We start from the raw sequence: 20,135 nt of genomic DNA on the forward strand, positions 1-20,135 counted from the left end.
CAGTGTCACTTCTGCCATATTCTGTTGGTCATGACAGTCACCAGGCCAGCCTAGATTCAAGGGGAGGAAAAAGAGCTCACCTCCTGATGGGTGGAATGGCAGGTATGCATTAGGGGAGAGGATGTTAGAGTCCATCTTTAAAGACAATCTCCCAACAGACTTGATCTTCAAACCCAGTGGGTAGCTGTGCCATCTGAGATAACCATTGGCACCTCTGATCTAGTCCACACTCCCATTTAGCAGATGGGAAAGCTGGGGCTTAGAAAGGGAGAGGGACTTGTGTAAAAAGTACAGGGAGACAGTGGGAGATCAGGGATAGAGCCTCTTTTCACATTGTTCACAGGCATTTCTCAAGCACCTACTATGTGCTAGGAGCACAGGATGCAGGGAGAAACAGACAGTGCCCAGTGGAGAGGGAAGACAGGCAAGTAAGTAGGAAGAATGGGGTCCTGTCCAGCCAGAGCTCGGCCTTCATTTTGGGATGCTCAGAGTGAACTGCTTGTGGGTTGCAACCACCCATGTGAATTCTGTCATCATCCATCATCACAGTAGTGCATGCTGGGCCATTTTGACTGGCAGCTACTTGTTAAATGCATTCACGCTAATGCCAGCCTGATTCATGGAGTATGCAGGTTACTGCTGCAAAAAGGAAGCTCGTGTTTGAGCTGGGATCAAAGCATGAGTTGGCCAGGAATAAAAAAGATTTCAGGCAGAGAGAGTGGGGAGAACAGAGATGTGGAAGTGTGACAGAGTGTGGGGTGTCTGGTGGGTTGGGTGGGGAACCAGAAATGGCAGGAGGGAGCCTGGATGCTCTACAGGGCCTTGGAGACCCCCACCCACTTTCCCGGTAGTCCAGGATGCTTGCATTTGACCACTGCAGCATCCTCGCCTTCTCCAAACTCAGTGATTAAACTTGAACATTTTGACAATGGAAGATTCCAGGCAACCCAAAGGTAATTGAATTTGAAATTCTTAAGTCAGCAGAGGGCATGTTGGTTTGTGACTTTCTTTCCTGGGTTGGAGGAGAAAATATTTCTCATTTCTGAGAGGTAGTCCCCTCTCCCACCATCCCCAGGACTTGCTGGTAGATGTAGACACTACATCTCAGCTGGAAAGAGCCATTTCCTTTAGATTGTCTGAGGTCACCTATTTGGCAATTCTTTCCTAGCAGGAGGCAGACTCTGCATAGCTCCTGTAGCCAGACTGGCCTGGTCAACATTAAAGGGTCAGCTGACCTCTGGTCATGGGGGCGGTATGGCCAAATGATGTCAGATGCTAGTCTTCAGGGAGCCTGACAATTTTCAGTCTCTTTTATGACAGACTCAACTCACAGGGGGCCTCTTCAGCTGTCAGGAATTCAGGTCATGAAGAAAAAGGGTTTCCCCTGTGTAAGAAGGGACTGTCCACCAGGCAGGCAGAAGCAGCACCCTGCTTGCCCACAAATCTCTTTAGAAATGTCCCTTCACTGCTGTGGAGCCTTGGTTTCCTCAATTGTAAAGGGGCCACCAGACACAGGCTTCCCTCACACGGGTGATATGGGACTTCAATGAGATCTCATGGTCCAGAATTGGGGATTGGAAATAAAATGTGGCCTTAGGGTGAGCCACTGGGATGGCAACAGACCAGAACTCCTGAGCCCTGGGACTCTAAGAAAAGCCCATCTCAGACAATACCAGGTCCCTGGCTTTGTCCCAAATGTTGCCCTTCCATTTCCTGCCATGGCGGAAGGAGACCTGAGGAACTAGATGGCCTGAATTCTGCCTAGAGCAGCAGGGCCTGTCTGGCTGGAAGGGTTTTTCTTTTCTCTCTCCTGCTTTGAAAAGCCACAGGCATGAAGGAAATCAGAAACAGAGCCCCAAGCACCGGAAAGGGGGTTGTGAGCAGCTTGCAAGGCTCCAGGCTGGGCGATGCCTCCACCCATCGAGGGTCAGGTCTGGGGTGGGGGGGTTGTGGGGTTGGGCCCTGGGCCTGCTGCCTGGTGGGCTGCTTCTGTTCCATCCACACTCTCCGTTCACCCCACACTCCAGGCCCTGCTCCAGCTCTGGTGGCTCACATTTTCCAGGGGGTTGAGCAGCCAGCAATATTTCATCCATCCTCTTTCCAAGAGTCTTTCCCGGCATTTCTGCCGTCAGAAGGGACAGGTAGCTTCCGCTAACTGTGGGTCCCTGCCCAATCCCACTTCCTGTCTCCTAAGATTGTCCTCTGGTGCCAGTTACATCATAGACAGATCACTGCAGGCTGTTTATAACAGTGTGTTTATAACACACTCATTGGAAGTGTGGGAAATGGGGTGCAGAGTCGTGATTTACAAACAGGGAAACTGAGGCCCAGGGAAGGAACATGCATTTACTCACTCCTTCATTCCTTAACCCACATTGTTTTTATTAGCTAAATAATTACAGGGCACCACCCTCTAGTGGCTTTGGCTCTTTGCTCTTTGGGAGGAACCATAGAGTAACAATTCAGTTTGGAGTTGGACCTGGATTTGAATTCTGAGCTGCTTCCTTTCTAGCTGGGTGATCTTGAATTGGCAACTTTCTCAGCCTCCATTTCCCCTATAAATTTGAGATGATGGCAGAACTTTGTGAGTTATGTGGGGAGGAGCAAATGAAATAATACAAGAAAGAAACACAGGGGCCTGGCACTTAGCAGTCAGCTGAGCGCTTAAAACAAGGGGTCGTGCACACAAAGTCCTCAGGAAACACTTTCTGAAATAGGATTGGATTCTGTAATCACTCCCTTCTCTCCACCCCTTCCCCTTAGCAACCCAGGGTGAGGCCCAGAGACTGAAGCTCAGGGAGGTTAGCTGACTCCCTGAATCTACTCAGCCTCGACTGTGCCTATTCTCATCCTCTTCTCAGAGCCCACCCTCTGTGATGTCCAGGCCTTTCCCTCTGCCTCAGGCCCTCCCGTCACCAGCAGTATTTATGAAACCACACAGAGACGGGCCTCCATGATGGGCTGATCTCTTCATCCTCCATGTGTCCCCGTACCCACCTCAAAGCCCATTTCCTCAGAAGCCTGCTGTCATCCATGTGCCCAGGTGAGAGCAAAAGCAGAAAACACTTTCCCCCATTCAGTGTCTGCTGCTGATGACAGCTCACAGAGAGGCTGCGATACTTTGGTCAGCAGTGTCCTTGGGGGCATTCAGGCCACTAGGACACAGGTGACCAGAAGACTTTTGGCCGGGATCTCTCCAGAGGCCAGAAACAGCCTCTTCCACTTTGAGGCCCCGAGGGTAGGAAGTTTCTGAGTTAATTCCAAGAAGGTGCCTACTGCTAAGTTCCTCATACCTCCACGGGTCCTCGCTGCTCCTCCCTTTTCTTACAGACCAAGTGGCCGGAATAGGGTGGCTTTTTTTTTTTTTTTTTTTAACTCATGAAAGCTGCATATCAGCAGAACTGGCAGAAGCAAGACCAGTCTGGGAGGCAGCGGGGACAGACGTGGTTCTGCAGCTACATCCCTTGTCCTGTGTAAGGAGCCTGGGCACCCCGTTACTCTCAGCTGAACAGGTAAAACTGTCTTCCTTCCTTGGCCAGCTTGGGAAGTGGGTGCTGGGAGAGGATAGAGACCGGCAGGGTGACATGGGGAGAAGTGAGCCTCTGGTAGTGTGTGGAGAGGCAGGAGAGTGTAGCTGTAAATTCCTGGACTTTCTAGTGAGGTGACCTCGGCTTCCTCATCTGTGAAATGGGTGTGAAAAAGATATTCTTCATGGGTCGTGGGTTTATGTGGAAGAAAATGGTCTTGTGTTTCTTAATTAATATTTGCAGGGGGGGGTGGCTGGAGGAGTGGTTCAAGTGGTAGAGTGCCTGCCTAGCAAACATGAGGCCCTGAGTTCAAACTCCAGTACTGCCAAAAAATACAAAAATACCCACAACCATCTGATTAAAGGAAAGAAGTTGGAACCAGGGAAGCAGGAATGTGTGCTGCCGTGTACCTGCCAGGATCAGCATAGGAGTCTGCTCAGTACTTACTGTGGGCATTCGCTACTTGCATCTAGGAACAAAAATATAAATAAAATTGTGGCGCTCTCAGGAAGTGGAGAAGCTGGTGGAGAATTCATGGACTTCCAGGTCTGAGGCAGGCATTCACAGATGACTGGATCCTCTTCCCCTCAACCCTCCATTGTGTGAGATAGGAGTACAGAGAGGTTAAGTGACTTATCCAAGGTCACACAGCTGGTGAGTGGCAGAGCTAGCTAGGGTTTGAACAACACTTGAAAAGGTGTCACTTTGTCTGTCCTCCCCTCTCCCTTATGTCTGTGGCTGAGTAGCTGGGGCATGTTTCTTGGACAGTGGATAGCCCTTTCAGCCAGATACCTGGGGAGCCTAGTTAGGGGGTAAAAGATGGTTCTCAGAAGCTCTGTCTTAGACCGGGCTCTCCAGAGGCAGAGCCTGAGACAGGGTTTTGGGTGAACCTGATGTGTTGAGGTTGAATCTCAGCCAGTATGAGGATGGGGATGGGGATGAGGAGAACCAGGCAGGCTGAAGCAAGTGCAAGGTTGGAGCTCGCCTTTACTTAAAATGTTGGTATTTTACTTATCATGTGCATTTTGCATTCATTTTTTAAAAAACTAGTGCATTAATTATTTATTTGATTAGTGAATTTTGGGGTCTCTCTCGGCCCTAAATTTGCACTTAAGGCAAGCGCCTCACTTGCCCAGCTCTGCTTTGAAAAGAGGATGTGTATCTTAGTCTGTTTTTCTGCTCCTGATAACACAATGCCATGGTCTGGGTAAGTTGTAAAGAAGAGGTTTATTTCAGCTCATAGTTCTGGTTCAAGGTTAAGAGGTCACATCTTTGATGATCTTCCTGCTGGTAGAGTCCCAAGGGCATCACTTGGCAACCACATTTATAGCACAGGCCCTTTCCTGAAAGCGACCTTGCATCTGAATTTACTAATCCGTTCAGTAGGGCAGGGTCCCAGTCACTTCCTCGGGTCCCAGGGACCCCACTTTTAGTTCCCACGATGAGATTCAGAGGGGGCACACCACATTCACACCATAGTGGAATAGGGACAGAAGGAGCTAAATCAGGACCTGGCCTCAGCCTGAGCCACAGGGAGCTAGGGGACAACGTGGATGGGCTCCACGTCAGTTAGGGACTGGCGACAGGCAGGAGGAGAGGGCAGCTGAGAGCTGCTCACCCCTGAATTCCCTGCCCTCTGTTTCTTTGACTACAGCTGCTTCTGCCCTGAGGATGAGCGGATGGGCGGGGAGATGGGCGGGGCTAGCGACCGTGGGCGTGGCCTGAGGGGTTGGGTGGGGAGAGCTAGGTGAAGTCAATCAAATGTCCGGGATAAGGAAGGAAGAAGACACCGAGAGGAGGCGGCGGGGAGGAGTGGGGCAAGCCCATGGCGGGAGTGGGTCCGGCTCTACAGAACCTGCCTTTAATCTTGCCCCCCTTTAGGATTTTAGGGAGACCCCAGGGTGTATATGTGTTTGATAAAACTCTGCCTGCGCTCCAGTCAGTGGACGCCTGGAGTTCTATCACGAAAACTTTGAATCCCTATTTGGGTTCCTAGGTTCCTCTCCACCAAGCCTGTACATCTTTGTGTCCCCTGCTGTGACCTCAGCCTGGCCAGCCATACTTTAACTTCCGCCTCTTCCAGGCAGCCTTCCCTGACTTGGTGTGTCCATGGGACCCACCAGCACCTGGGCTTCCTCACTTACCATTTTTCCTTTCTTTCTCTCCTATCTGCCCTGGGTTTCCCTGGGGTGGGAACTATGTCTTTGTGTTCCCAGCTGCTGTCCCGGTTCCTGAGATGATATGCGCTCTGTTAGGGTTGTTAACTGCCTGAATGAGAACTGTGCAATCTGTTGTCAGCTGTTTATTCTTCGGTGTGAAAGAAGCTCTGAGGTTTTTTGTGTGTTTTTCTTTTCTTGTTTTGTTATTTAAATCACATCTCCTCCGGGCTGGGGATGGAGCTCAGTGCTTGCCTAGCATGTGCAGTACCCTGGGTTTGATCTCCAGCACAGCAAGAATAAAATTGTACTTCCTTATACAGTGCCACATTTATGTCAGGGATCAGGTTATGTAACCAGAAGAATCAGAATCACATTCAACCCCAACAATAGGAATAATAATAATAGCTAACTTACTGAGGATTTATCACGGCATGCATTATTGCTCTAGATGTTTCGTAGTTCTTCTCTTATGATATCCCAATCCCAACTCTGTCAAATACATCCTCTGACTGCTTCATTTTCCAGGTAGGGAAACTGAGGCACAGAATTTAAGCAATAAAGAGGTCTCACAGATGCTATGTGGCAGACCTGGAATTTGAATGTCAGTGGTCCATCTCCGAAGCCTTAAACCATCCCACGCCCATCACACATTGAATATGGCTTCTTCATCTTCTAGCTGTGTGTCCTTGGGCAAGTGGCTTGACCCCTCTGAGCTTCAGTTTCCTCATCTGTGAGATGCATGGTCATCAGGGATGTTGGGAGGCTGAGGTAGAGTGAAGGATTGGAGGGACCCTGGGGGTTGACAGTGAGGGTTCCCTGTGGCTCAGAGGCAGCAGATTCAAGGGCCTCTGTTTTTGCCTACAAACTACATGGAAACCTACATGTGAGTTAATGTCACAGCCAAGGCTCTTGGCAGGGGGCAAGGAAGTAAGAAGGGGACACAAAGCCTTCTCTGTTGGCCACTTGGGGCTGGCTGGGAGGTGATGAATCCTACAAAGAAAGACTGAAAACTCCTGCGCAGGAGTGGGGCGGGCACCCTGTTGCCTGCCAGGGTTTGTTCTTCTTGGGTCATGGGTGGAAAATTCTTTTGGGTCCTTTCCTGAAGTGGGGAGCGGGGATAAGGTTGGGGTATGGAGGACAGGGACTTCTCCACACCCCAGGAATGTCATCACTGTTTTATTTTAGAATGGAATAAAAATGGAAAATAGCTTCGATTGGTGACTGCCAGGGTATTTGCATGTTCACCACCCCACCTCCAGAAACAGCTTCCCGTGGGCTCAGGCTCCAGCTTGGGATGGGGGAGGACGCTGGAAACCCACTGGCTGGCCTGTCACGGCCCTGCTGTCTGAACACATCCTGTCCCAGCCCAACTTGCTTCCGGTCTGGGAACCCGGAGTCCAGCTCCACCTTTGAAGTCGACAAGGGGGCCTCAGGCACAATTTACCCCCCTTGTAATTCTTTCCTGACTCCTGTCCTCACAGCATTCCTGGGAATGATGGTGAGGAATGTGGAAACTGAGCAACAGTTTATGTCCCCAGAAGTGGGGACAGCTGTAGTGGGGACAGTTCATACAGCTGGGGGAAGAGCCAAGATGTCCTGACTTCCTGTGAGACCTGGTAGCACAGATGTGTGTTCCATGGCAACCCATAGTGTAGGCTCTGAAGAATATTCTTTTTTTTTTCTTTATTCATTTGTTCATATGTGCATACATTGTTTTGGCCATTTCTCTCTCCTGCCCCCGCCCCCCTTCCCCCCTCAGAATTTTCTTGATGGGGAAAACCCAACATAGCCAGTGCAAAGGATGGTGAACGTCCCATTTGCTCATAAAAGAGAATTTGAGAACTCTAGACTCTATTAAGACGTTAATACACAGTCACAAATTATAACACATGCTTGATGATTTGTTATAACATTGTGTCACTAAGAGATTTGTAACCAGTCAAGCACTGATCCCCAGTTATAACATCATAACAGCAAAAGACTGGAAAGAAGCCAAGTACCTATTCCCAGGGAAAGGATTAATTAAATCTTGGGAAATCCAAAATGGAACACTATGCAGCTACCAAAATGAGGGAGTATACTTTTCATTAGATATGACCTCATCTTCTACACCTATTATCAGGTAAGAAAGGCCAACTGGCAAACAGTGCACGCAGTATACTATCTTTTATGGAAAACAGAACAGAAATTAGGATATACATTTGTATTTGCTCAAAAATACCTCTGGAAGGAGCCAGACGCCTGTCGCTCACACCTGTAATCCTAGCTACTCAGGAGGTGGAGATCAGGAGGATCAGGGTTCAAAGCCAGCCCAGCCCGGGCAAATAGTTCGTTAGACCCTATCTCAAATAAACCCTTCAGTAAAAAAAGGTGGTGGAGTGGCTCAAGGTGAAAGCCCTGAGTTCAAACCCCAGTACTGCAAAAAATCAAAACAAAACGAAAGACCCTGGAAGGAGATATGAAAACAAAAACAAGGAGGTGGGTGCCTTGGGAACTGGGTTATGGTGATAGGGTAGAAGCAAAGCTTTTCATTTTAACTTTTTATAAAATTTTAGATGGTTTGAATGTTACCAGTTAGATAGAGTTACATTGCCTAGTCGGAAATTTAATTAAAAAATAAATCAGATTGGAATTGTGAATGGCTGTCCACTGGACAAATAGTGTTATTGTATTAATAGCAAATGCTATTATGTCATTAACTCCAAGACCTGTGGTTTTCATCACTGTTATCTACTTGGCCATCACCTGAACGTACTTACAATTTTAAACCCAGCTCTGCCTCACTCTAGAAGGTTCCTTCTAGCCCACTTTGAACACAGCTTGAAGAGGGTCCTATTAGGGTGTATGCACACCCCAGCCCTCTCTCTAGTGTCCACACTGTCCTGGTGACTGGGATGGCTCCTAGTGGCCGCCCGTGGCCATCAGTGGCCAAACTGATGTCACACGGTAGATCTGCTACCTCAACTCCAAGAGTCTCCTTGAGCCCTTCATGAAGCATTTGTAGGGAAAACATATTTTCATGGGTAGAGACTTTCTAGAGGAGACAGTGACCCCAAGCCCCATGCTCCATCAAGACCCGATACAATGATTAGCCCTCTGTCTCTGACAGGACCTTCCCAAACACTGTCCCTCTCTGCCACCAAACACATTGTGTTAAATAATACCTCTTCCTGCCTGGGGGTGTGGCTCAATGACCTCGTATCCACAAGGCTCTGGCATCCATCGCTAGCACCCCAAATAAGCAATACCACAAATAAGAAAGAAAAGAGAATAAATAATAAATAGCTCTTTCTATTAAAACCAACCAAAGCCTTTGATGAGCTTTGCTGGCCCCTCTTACCCGTGCGTGGGCTGCCCAGTTAGCCTCCCATGCAAAGCCAAGACCTTCCTGTTTTCACACCTCGCCGCTCATGGCTCTTTGGTCCTTGGGGAGTTTGGAAAGCCCTGGCTGTCCCTCCTGTGCTCTTAAACATAGACAAATAGAACAGACAATGTCCCACTGCCTCTATGCCTCAAGGTGTTTTGGACCCCCTGGAAGGATGACCATTCCTGGGACAGTCCCTGCCCACCCAGGCCCGGTTCTATCCTGTCTTCTCAGGGCTCTCAGGAAAGATTCCTTGTGGCTTTGTCCCCTTCTTCTCTCCTGGTCTGTCTGTCCCTCTGGTCTTTGCTCTCTTCCCCTCTCTTGCAGCCCCTCCCACTTTGCCCTCCTCCCTCTGTCATGGCATTCTCTGCCTCTGTCACTCTCTGTCAGCTTCACTCCTATCTCTCTGCTTCTCCCTGTGTTCTCTTCACCTCTCTTCCCACCTCCCTATTCTTTCTGTCTACACCACAGTGTCACCTCTGTCCTCTCCACCTCTCCCAGCCACCCTGCTTTTTCCTCCCAGGAAAATCTTCAGCCCTACCCAGCTTCTGCCCTGCTAGGGTCAGAGGCGTAGAGGACTATTCTGCTGTGTCCCCTAGAGCTGAGTGGCAGGGACAGCCTTGAGGGTAGGTGGCCAGTGCTGCCACATGGAAGAGCCTGTGCTGTTTAACACTCTGCAGTCACCATCTTGAAGCTCTTAATACTTTTTGGATAAGGGGCTACGTTTTTATTTTGCAGTGGGCCTGCCACATGGGTAGCCAGTTCTGCTGAGACTGTGACCTCTTCCTGGTGGGTCAGGGATCCTCCCGGGGCAGCAGCAGAGGTTGGGCAGAAGTGCAGGTCCAGATGCAGATTCTGTTTCTGCTCCTTGTTCTTCCATGAGCAAGGTGGTTGCTGGATTCATCCTCATTTCAGTGAGGAGACAAACTAAGGCTCAGAGAGGCCAAGTCACTTGTCCAAGAGCCCACAGCTCATGAGCCTGGATGGAAGAAAGCTGACCCTGAGAGGTGGGCAGTTGGTGGCACTTCCCAGCCTGACCACAGGGACCTGGGTAGAACTAACTGTTATCTAATTCAGACAGCTCTTGACCCAGGAGCCTGGCACATGGATGCCTATGTAGATAACTCTCTGAGCCTCAGTTTACTCATCTGCCAAATGGGGTCATAGTTAGTACCTGTCAGGTAGGGAGATAGGGAATGCAATGCCTAGGGGTAATGCTTGACTCTCTGGGAGCAGGGGGACCATATAATTTACTCTCCAAACTGGGGCACTTTGAAAGTGAAAGGGCCATGCTTATGAGTGTGTTGGGACAAGAGGGGAAAATGGAGTTTCCTGGGACTGTACACAGGGTCACGATCCTCGTCAGGATCACCTGGTCTATAAAACAAGACAATTGAGTGTAGGCCTGTCCCCGTTTGTGAAGAATGGCTGTCTCACTTACGGTTGTCGGCATTGTCAAGCTGCAATAAAGCAATGTCACCATCCCAGGTACATCCAGGCCATGTACAGCACATGCACAATGGAGTTGCGGGCAGTCAGTGAGCATGCAGCCTCTCCCTGGGTACATCTGGGAAGTCCAGGATGCCTGTGGTTCCCACAGACCCCTGGAGGAGACCCTTAGGCTCCTAGCAGGAGGAAGCCTTGCATTCCTCCAAGTGGGTCTGTTTGGAGTCAGGAGAGTGTGACTTGTGAACTGGTGTCCCTTTTCAAAAGAGGAGTCTGTGAGTTGAATGTGAGTGGCTGTTGTAGGCACTTAGTACATTTCTTATTGTCTGCATCCCCTGCCCCTCAGCCCTGGCTCCATCTCCTGCCCCCACCTGCATTTCCCTTCCTCCTTTCTCTCTCACTTTTAATTTATATTCCCTCTATCTGTGAACCTTTTGTAACATTTCCCCTTCTGGATCAAGCCAGCACATAAGCAAACAAACAAATCAACAAAAGCAGCAGCAGAAATGTGCTGTAGCAACCCCTCCCCCTGCCGGGGGAGAGCTGCTGTGATGGCCTGGGGCAGGCCAGGTGGCAAGGGGTTAAGAATGATGCAGAGGAAGTGGTAGCCAAGGTCAAAGTGAGGAAGTGGCTGCTGCCAGCGGAAGGAGGTGGCTGGCGTGTCCTGTGTAACTCCCAGGGACTGAACCAGGCCTGAGATAATGACAGCAGGTTGTTTGAATTCAGTCTAGTTAAAAAAAACCAAAAAACAAAAAAGGAAGAGTTTTCTAATGCCTTGACAAGTCTTTCTAGAGTTCTGCTTCTGACTGACTCCAGCCTGACCTCTCTCTAAACCTCACAGCCAAAGGCCACTTTGATTTGAGCTGGTTCTTTCCATACTTGGAGTGACCAGCCATCCTGACTGGTCAAACCTGGGACAGCCCTGGTTTGAACACATGGAATCCCACATCTCAGGACACCCCCTCAGTCACACACAAACCAGGATAATTGGTCATCCTGTCACATGCACATGTGATCAAATGAAATCCTGAACCACTTTGCAGATGTGGGTCACCCAGCTGGTGAGGTGTCTGGCTCTGCAGACTCTCCAAGACTTTAAGGAGTCTGGAATTTCCTCCGGTCTCCCACCAGCTTTTTGGTTTCTGTAGAGGGTGGAGTGGGTAGGCTGGAGAACAATTTCTCCAGCCAGACACCTCCTGGGTCAAGGCCTGGGTTTTCCCCTGGAAGAGGTGACATGTGGTGACAGGGTTGGGAGAGGATGGTGGTGGGCAGCCTGGGCCTCTCCCTAGAGCCTGGGAACAGGGTGGAATCTCGGGCTCCACCATCCTGGCTGCTGGCAGCATTGCCAGCCCATTTATCAGCTGCCTGGACAGGGGCCCAGAAATTCCAAGGGGTCAAACCTGCCTGGCTGCCCTAGGCTGTCGCCCTGGTACAGGAGTGTCTGGGGCAACTCAGCCTCTGGGGGGTGGACAGGCTCCCATAGCCCCCTGCCTGCCTTGGGAGCCTGGTGTGTGATGACTGCAGTGCCAGGTAGAAGGTGAGTTGGGGTCGCTGAGGACTCTGTGTGTGTGGGAAGGTGGGTGGATGTGTGTGGTGTGGCACACCTGCCAGCCCTCAGCACAGATGGGGGCAACCAGTGTGAGATCACAGGGTTTGCACCAGGTGGATGAGCCACACACAGAACACAGGACGGTTGTGGTCACTGAAGGTGTGGGCTGTGGACTCCAAAAGGTCCAGATTCAGTTCCCATGTCCCCTTCTGGCTGTGGCTCATGGGTTCATGTGGCCATTCTGAGTCTGAGCATCTACCTCGGGAATGTGGCACCAAGAATCCCTACCTCATCTCGAAGGTTTGTTCTGAGCAAAGGCACTGACAGTAAAATACTGACTGACGATGTGTGGTCAGTATTTAGATGAATTGTCACCACTTGCAGCCTGTCAATCTGTTCCTCTCACCCCACGGCTGCACCCCAGGACCCCTGTCATGGCAGCAGGTGAAGCTCCATGCTGGTGACACCTGGGGAGGTATGAGAAGAGGGTGGCAGGACTGTTCTAGGACCTTTTTCCCAACCTGGATGAGGACGGGAGCCCACAACCCTGCCGGGGACGCTGGCACTGCTGCAAGGAGACATGGGAAGCTTTTAAACAGCACATGGATTGCAGCTGGGGTTGTGTTCAGAGCTTGGGCTTTGGACTACATGGATCTGAGTGCGAGTCCTGACTCTATCTGGTACTGGCTGATGGTCCTGACTCACTTGCTTTTACAGCCTCAGTTTCAACACCTGCAAAATGAAAACAGTAGCATTCCCCCCTTGGGCAAGGGGGCCAGGCTTGCCAGGAGAGCAGGAGATGGGGATGACCAAGTGCCCCTGTACGTTCTGTCAGTTTGTAGCCTGCTTGGTAAGATTTGTGAAAAGTGCACTCCAGGAGGGACCCGCCAGAGCGAAGCCCTGGGGCCAGGAGCACCAAGCAGGGAATGTGTTGATTTGGAAGGACTGGGGCTCCAAGGTACCCCAAGCAACCGCCCACCTAGAAGCCTGGCAGCTTGTCCTGGGTCAATGACCCCAGTTCACTGGCTGGCCTCTCCTGGTTGTCAAAAGGACTACAAAGGGACTATAGGGGCCGCCGTCCTTTCCCTGCTCTTGTCTCCTCTGTCTTTCCCCTCAACAGCTTCTGCCTGGCACATTTAAATGTTAGTTTCTCTCTCTTTCTGTCTCTCTGTCTCTGTCTCTGCCTCTCTGTCTCTCTTTCTTTGTCTCCTATAAGCCATCCACTGGAGTTGTCCTCAAGCTTTGGACTCCAGTCCTAATCTACCATCTTTTTTGCTCTATAACCTCAGCCCCAAAGCCACTCCTTCCTGTGTGGCTTCCACTTCTTCCTCCTTATCTCTTCTCCTCCCTCTCCTCTCACCTCCTCCTCCCAGTCCTGTGTCCTCTTCCTTCACCTCCTTTATTTCCTCTCTCTCCCCTTACTCTCCTCCATCCTCTCCTCTTCTTCCCCCTCCTCCTGGTCCTCATTCCTATCCTCTTCCTCCTCCCCTTACACTTCTCCATCCTCCTTCTTTTCCTCCCCTCCTCCAAGTCCTCCCCCTCCCCCTCCCCTCACTGTCCTCCGTCCTCCCTCTCCTTCTCCCCACTCCTTGCTTTTACTGCAGGTTATGTGGAGAGTTAACAGGAGAACTTGGATGACAGAATTTGAGGCACCACAGCAGGAAGTGCCAGACATCAATCCTGGGTGAGGGATCTTTGTGGATTCCAAAAATCAGACTCCAGAGGCTGCATCGACATGGATTTATGTCCTGGGGCTTTTCTGACTGACCCAACTTATACACCTGGTTGGGATGTGCCTACCTCGTGCGTCCTGGGTTTTGACTTGTCTTGGGCACTGCTTCCCTCTGTCTCTCCTCTCCCTGACTGCCATGGTGACAGATTCCATTCCCAGCATCAGAGCCTCTGGGGGAGGAGGAGACCGGGGAGGGATCAGCCCCCCTGCCCCCGGACTCAAAGTGTGGGCCCCTCTCAGCGACCTGGCTTCTCCTGTGGACACTCACTTCAGTGTCTCTGGTCCTCATCCATCTACTCATCCAAGACCTGTCCTGGAACATTGGAGGTTGCCATGGAAACAGCCCTGGCAGCAAACCTGCCCATGTGGGCTGAAGGGAAAATCTTCCAGAAAAATAAGGAGATTGTCAGACTCCCCAGATCTCCAATGGGACCCCCGATTCCTGGACCTCAGCTCACCAGGCCCCTTGCTTTTCTCTTGCTTCATCTCCTTTCTTCCAGCATACTCTCCACATCAGCCACCCTGGTTGAAGTTGGAATCTTTTTAGAAAGACGGACACCATCTGCCTAAAACCATCCATGGCTCTCTAGTGCCCATGGGATACACTTATTTGTAGGGCTCTCACAATCTGAACCGCTTTTCTCCCCTCAGTCACATTTCCTGCCATCACCCCTTAACCATACTTTATGAAGCCTCTGACTTGAACACACAGTCCCTCTACAGGGTGTCTTCTCTCCCCATTGCCCCTGCTGGAGGTTTTACACCCTCCAAAGCTCAGCATAAATGCTCCCTTCCTCCAAAAACCCTGCCCTGGCCTCCTAGCCACCCTCACTTTTTCTGTGCAGAGCCAGAGACACAAGCACAGTGACCAGCAGGGCCAGATAGGATGCACCAATCCCTAATGGGCAGACGTTTTTCATTTCCATAAAGACGTGTGTGTGCTGCACGACAGCTGATCGCCAGAATAACTTAGTCTATCGTCCTCCCACTGGGTTACTCTTCTTTGTGCTACACAATAGTAGGTTGCAGGCGGTAAGATGTCAAGAATACGCCAGCGTCAAGAGGACAACAGGGAGGGGTGGGGACTGTGGTGAACCCTGCTGTATCTACAGCTCTAAGATGGTCAGTCAGTCTGCTGTCAGTCGGGACTTTAGTTTACATCTCACAACACTGACTCACCAAGATTTGTCCCTGCTCTCACGTCCCCTGGGTGTTACTCCTACAGCATCTGGTAAGAAGGTGGCTCTTAGAAGGTGCACACTAGTGGCTTTTTGAATGAGTGGATGGTCCGTGGATTGATGCTGCTTCTTATACCTACCAAATCTGCTCCTGCCTCACCTTTGCATTTGCTATTCTTCCTGCCTACACTGCTCTTCCAGCCTCCCTCGCTCCTTACTCAGATCTCCACTCAAATGTCACCTTCCCAGAAAAGCTTCCCTGAGCTTCTCTCTCTGAAACTAGCCTTCCCCTAACTTTCCATGCCCCATTCCTCTTTATAGCTCATTCCCAGCACATATCACTACCTGCCATTATAGTCGTTTAGTTTTTCCAGCATTTACACAATTTTTCCATTGGGCCATGCATGCTTCTGAAACATTACAACATAAATTCATTTAATTCTTGTCAACAGCCTGTAAGGAGGAAGCTATGATCATCCCCATTTTTCAGATGAAGAAACCACGGTACGGAGAGGTCTGGTGACTTGCCATAGGTCACACAGCAGAGCTGGAATTCAAACCTAGGCAGTCTGCTTCCAGAGGTTCAGTTCCAGCACATAATAGGTTTCCTGGAAGGATGGAGGGCCTGAGACAGGAGGACCAGGGTTCAGTGTTAAGGCCGTCTTGTCGGAAGTGTCTAGGTCTCCTAGAGAGTTGAGTCAGCCTGTCTGGCAGGGCCTTACCATGCCTCCAATAGGACTCTCAGGCACAGGTACCAAACTGCAGGGCGGCCCGGGGTCTCAATGAGCACACTTCCTGCCACAGCTGGAGTCAGGAGTCTTAGGAACAAGGGGCTGCTGTTGTGCAGCCAGTGAGGGCCTTAGGGGTGGCCTTGAGCAGATGTGCTCAGGCGGCAGAGACCCAAGGCAGGCGGTTGGAGGTGCAGTTACTGCCCACTGTCAAGTTCTCCTTGGACTCTAAACCAGTGGACGGGGAGCCGTAGACACAGACCACCTGCCCTGCAAGTCGATCCCTCTTTCCCTCCAGCAATAATACAGTGACTATGACTGTGGCAAGCCTTGTTTCATTGTCTCCACAACTCCTTGGGATGGATGCTAGAGATGAGGAGCCTGAGGCCCAGAGAGGTGAAGTAGCCCCTCCAAGGTCACACAGCCAGGGAATGCTGGCGCTGGAAGTCGAAGCTGGTTCTAAGTGGCTCATAACAGGATTCCAGTGAGAACCAGAGGTAGAGTGAGCTGCACACCAACCTGGAGATCCTGCTCCGCTCACACACTCGCTCACTTGCTGGGTAACTTGGGGGGTAGATTTCTGCTTATCTGAACTCAAATTTTCTCATCTGTGAAATGACAGTGGCCCGATGAAGGGCTAGCTATTTTGCTGGATCACCACCTCAGAGTGGAAACAGAGGCAGAGAGAGGGCCTGAGGTCACATAGCCAGGGCACCTTCTCATTAAGCCTGAATGCCTAGCACCAACGGATAGCTTGGTTCCCACCAAGGCACTTGAATAAACTGTCCACAGCACATTGTGGAGACTCAGGCAGAGGATGCAGGATGCTGCAGAGGGAGGGGGTGCTGAGCTGAGGATGGGGCCATAGCTTCTTCCCTGGCCCAGGGCAGTGGTGATCTGAGAAGAGGAAGCTGAGCAGGACTCTGGCCTGTAGCCTGGCTCCCGTGCCTCCCTTGCTCCCTAGTCAGGCCAATCTTGGGCTCTGCTGGCCTGAGAAACACAGTCCATTGTCCTGGTTCAGAGTCGGCAGTTTGGAGCAGCTCTTTCTCCTATCGTGAGCCAGGGAAGCTGCTATTTCCCACAGAATATCCCACTCTCGGTTTTCTACACAAATATTTGCTGAGTACCAACTGTGTGCCAGGTGCTACAGCCACACCACAGGCATCCTCAGAGAGAGGTAGTGTTACCAGGCTCAGAGAAGAGATGTAAAAGTCATGGAGCTAGGAAGGACTTTGAACCTGGCCTGGCTGACTCCCAAGTGTGGACTCTTAGCACTGTGTGGCTTGGAAACCCTTGCTACAGACAGTAAGGACCATAGTCTTGCTCTCAGCAAGGAGGGAGGATTATAAATTAACCTTGAAATTCTGGCCTAAAAATATTAGAATGGCAAAAATCCCTTCTTGTAGATCCCTGTCCCCTAAATTTCCCACAAAGAAGGTTTTATTATTTTTATTTCATGGGTGATTCAACCAGTTCAGAGAGGCAAAGCACTTTGTCTAGAATCACACAGCATGGATCTGAGGCATACTGTCTTTTTACCAGCCCCCAGAACAAATCTGGGGACAGACACATGGCCTTTTAAAGCTTTTGAGACCATCAGCTCCACCTCTTGTTTTCTAGATGGGGAGATCAAGGTCCAAGGTATCGGAGATATTTCTGAGGACAGAAACATCTGTGAAGTGTAAGAGAAACAGCACTAGTTCTTAACCTAGCTTCAAATCCCACCTCTGTCCCTCACTAGCCTCATGACCTTGGGAGAGACTCTCACCCTTGGGCCTCAGCTTCTTCAAAGCTTCCATAAGAAGAGCCACTGTCCCACTGGACAGTGCTCTTGCTCCCCAAGTGCCTCTCAGAGCTCTGGCAGTGGTAGGTGTTCGATAAAATTATCGTATGCTGATTATTCATATTAAACACATCCACCCAAAGATTCCCATCAGAGTGGCCCACAGGGTCTCACACACACATGGGCAGGGGTTTGGAGAGACGTCCTGGTTCATTTCAGAGTGACACAGAGGAGCACATGCAGTGTAGAGGTTAAACACAGGGACCCAAGAAAGCCCAGCCTCAGTTTCCACTTTTGCTGTCCTTTCTGCCACAGGCTGCCACCTGCTAGATACCTCCAGATGCCTCCAGAAGCAACACCTCTGTGCGGTATCAGATGCAGGTGGCCTTTGGTGCTGTAGGTGGACAGTGATGGCCTGGATTTAGCACAAGGGCTGGGGCAACAAATCCAGGGGCCCCTCAGATTCTAACCTCTAAGCCCACACTCTGTGCGGGACACGCAGTGCGAGCCATCAGCTGGCTCAGCGTCCAGCAGCCTTTTCTGATCACATCCTGAGCAACCCACATGAACACCCCATGTCTGCTGCCTCTCAGACGCACTGTGCGCAGAGCTCGGGGATTAATTGCATGAGTAGACTCAAGGCTGACTCCAGGGGATTAGCTGGATAAGGTAGGGAGCCTCCCAGGCAGGGGGTATAAGCAAGGGAGATCTGTTTACAGGCCTCCTCGGGGCTGGAGCGGCAATTGTGGGGACAGGCATGAACTCACTGCTCAGTGGTTTTGTGCATAGCTGCGTGGCTGGAATGGCACTCAGTGTGCATGGACTGGACCCACTGTTGTGGGCTTGGGTGGGTGGAGTGTCTTTTTGTCCTGGAAGGAGAGACGTCCATTCACATGGTCGTGCTGGGACCTTTTGTGGCTGTTGGGAGGTGGCTGCAAGGACAGCCAGTCCCCAGCAAGATCGGGGAGCTGGGTTTGCAAGGAGGGGTCACCTCTACCTGAAGCTGCTACTGACTCAAGGGTCAACCTCGGGCAGGGGCTGTGCCTCTGCTCAGCCAAGTAGGTAGGTCTAGATCACCTGGACCTTAGCAAGGAGGTGGTCTGGATTTTAGGACAATGAGGAGCTGCCAGGGATTTTAAGCAGGTGACACGATGTGATTTGCATTACTATAACAAATCCCTGAAGAAAATCAACTTGAGAAGATGAAAGGTGTATTTTGGCTCATAGTTTCAGTCCATGGACAGGTGGTTTGTTGCTTTTGAGCCTGTGGCGAGGCAGCACAGCATGGCAGGAGCTAGTGGTGGAGGAAGCTACTCACCTCATTGTGGCCAGGAAGCAAAGTGAAAGGGGAAGGGGTGCTTCAGGGGCACATCCTAGTGGCCTAACTTTTTCCCCTAGGTGCCCCTGCCTAAAGGTTCCACCATGGTTCCATGGTGCCCTAGGCTGGAGACAAGCCTGTAATGCATGGGCCTCTGGGAGACCCTTAACTGAGCCCTAACAGAGCAAGACACTGGTTAGGAGCCTAGGGTGAGCAGAACAGCGGGCAGATATGAGCTGTTTAGGAGACAGGATGGGCAGGATGGGGCAGATGTGGGGATGAGAGAGCAGCAGGCATTGAGAATCCAGTTTCTGGGTCAGGTCAAGAAATAGAAAACCCAGGGTATTGACAAGAACTCCGTCAGGGAGGGGTGGACCCGACAGTGGCCAGGAGACCTTGCTGCCCCTCAGCTGAGGGGTAGGGCATGGGGCCCAGAGCACACAGCCACGACAGAGCCACGGAGACCCTCTCAGCTCTTCTGGCCTGTGGTGCCCACTGGAGACACTACTCAAACCACAAGTCAGAAGCAAGAACCTCTCAAGATTCACATCCCATCAGCCTGTGGGGTACAGAGTGGGAGAGCAGTGCATCTGGGGATGGACATGGAGGGTGGGGAGAAAAGGCTTTTAGAGTTCATGAGGTAGCAGTGCTACCAGGCACTGGGGAGGGTGATTTGAGGGGGGAGTCCCCCTGCATCTGTGCACTCATCAGCTGCAGGGGGTGTCCTGGGGTTGGTTGGCATCTGAGCAGATGGGCTCCCCGCTTTTCCCCCATCATTATGGAGTTTTAGTGGGTGGGAAGACCATCAGGCAGCTTGTGTCTCCTGGCTTCTCTCTGCTGCTGTGGTGAGTCAGTGTAAGCCCCATGTGGGGGCGTGGGACCAGGGAGGAAATTTTCTCCCGACACAGAGCTAATTCTGTCCTGAGGCTGGCAGCCAGGCCTGTGGCTGGAAAGTCTGCTGGCTCTGTGTGGCCTCCAGGCTCCAGCATCTCTCAGAGCTTGGGATCCAGGGATGATAATCCCTGAGATGTCCCTGGAGCCATCTGTGGGAGCCAGGTAGCCCCTTCTTTCTGTCCTGGGTCAATGGGACCAGCCAAAGAAGTCTGGCCACAGGCAAAGACATCCCTGCCTATGGGTGTCCAGGCTGTGGAGGCCGTGGTCCTGGGAGGACATGTTCAAGAGAAAGACATTACAGCTACTGCCGATGCTGTAACTTGCTTGGGCTTCAGGGTCAAACTCTAAGATGATGCTTAAATGCTGTGCAAGCCTGGGCCAGTCACTTCACTGCTCTGAGCCTTCATTTGCAAATCTCTGCCATAGGCTGTAGGGTACATTATGCAGGCAATAGATT

The 20,135-nt window shown here is 51.1% G+C and overlaps 1 protein-coding gene across 2 annotated transcripts in view; it reads left to right on the forward strand.

The window, feature by feature from the left end:
• Positions 1 to 20,135, forward strand: part of Cmklr1 (chemerin chemokine-like receptor 1) — a 40,859-nt gene that overhangs the window by 7,827 nt on the left and 12,897 nt on the right. The window contains exon 1 of one of the 2 annotated variants that reach the window (XM_074061294.1): positions 3,361 to 3,512. The exons of the other annotated variant lie outside the window; for it this stretch is intronic. The gene's annotated coding sequence lies outside the window, so the exon portion shown is untranslated. Of the gene's footprint in view, positions 1 to 3,360; positions 3,513 to 20,135 lie in introns of those variants that run through there. 2 annotated transcript variants of the gene reach the window in all.

The sequence above is a fragment of the Castor canadensis genome, chromosome 18 (assembly GCF_047511655.1).
Source record: "Castor canadensis chromosome 18, mCasCan1.hap1v2, whole genome shotgun sequence".
Taxonomy (NCBI): domain Eukaryota; kingdom Metazoa; phylum Chordata; class Mammalia; order Rodentia; family Castoridae; genus Castor; species Castor canadensis.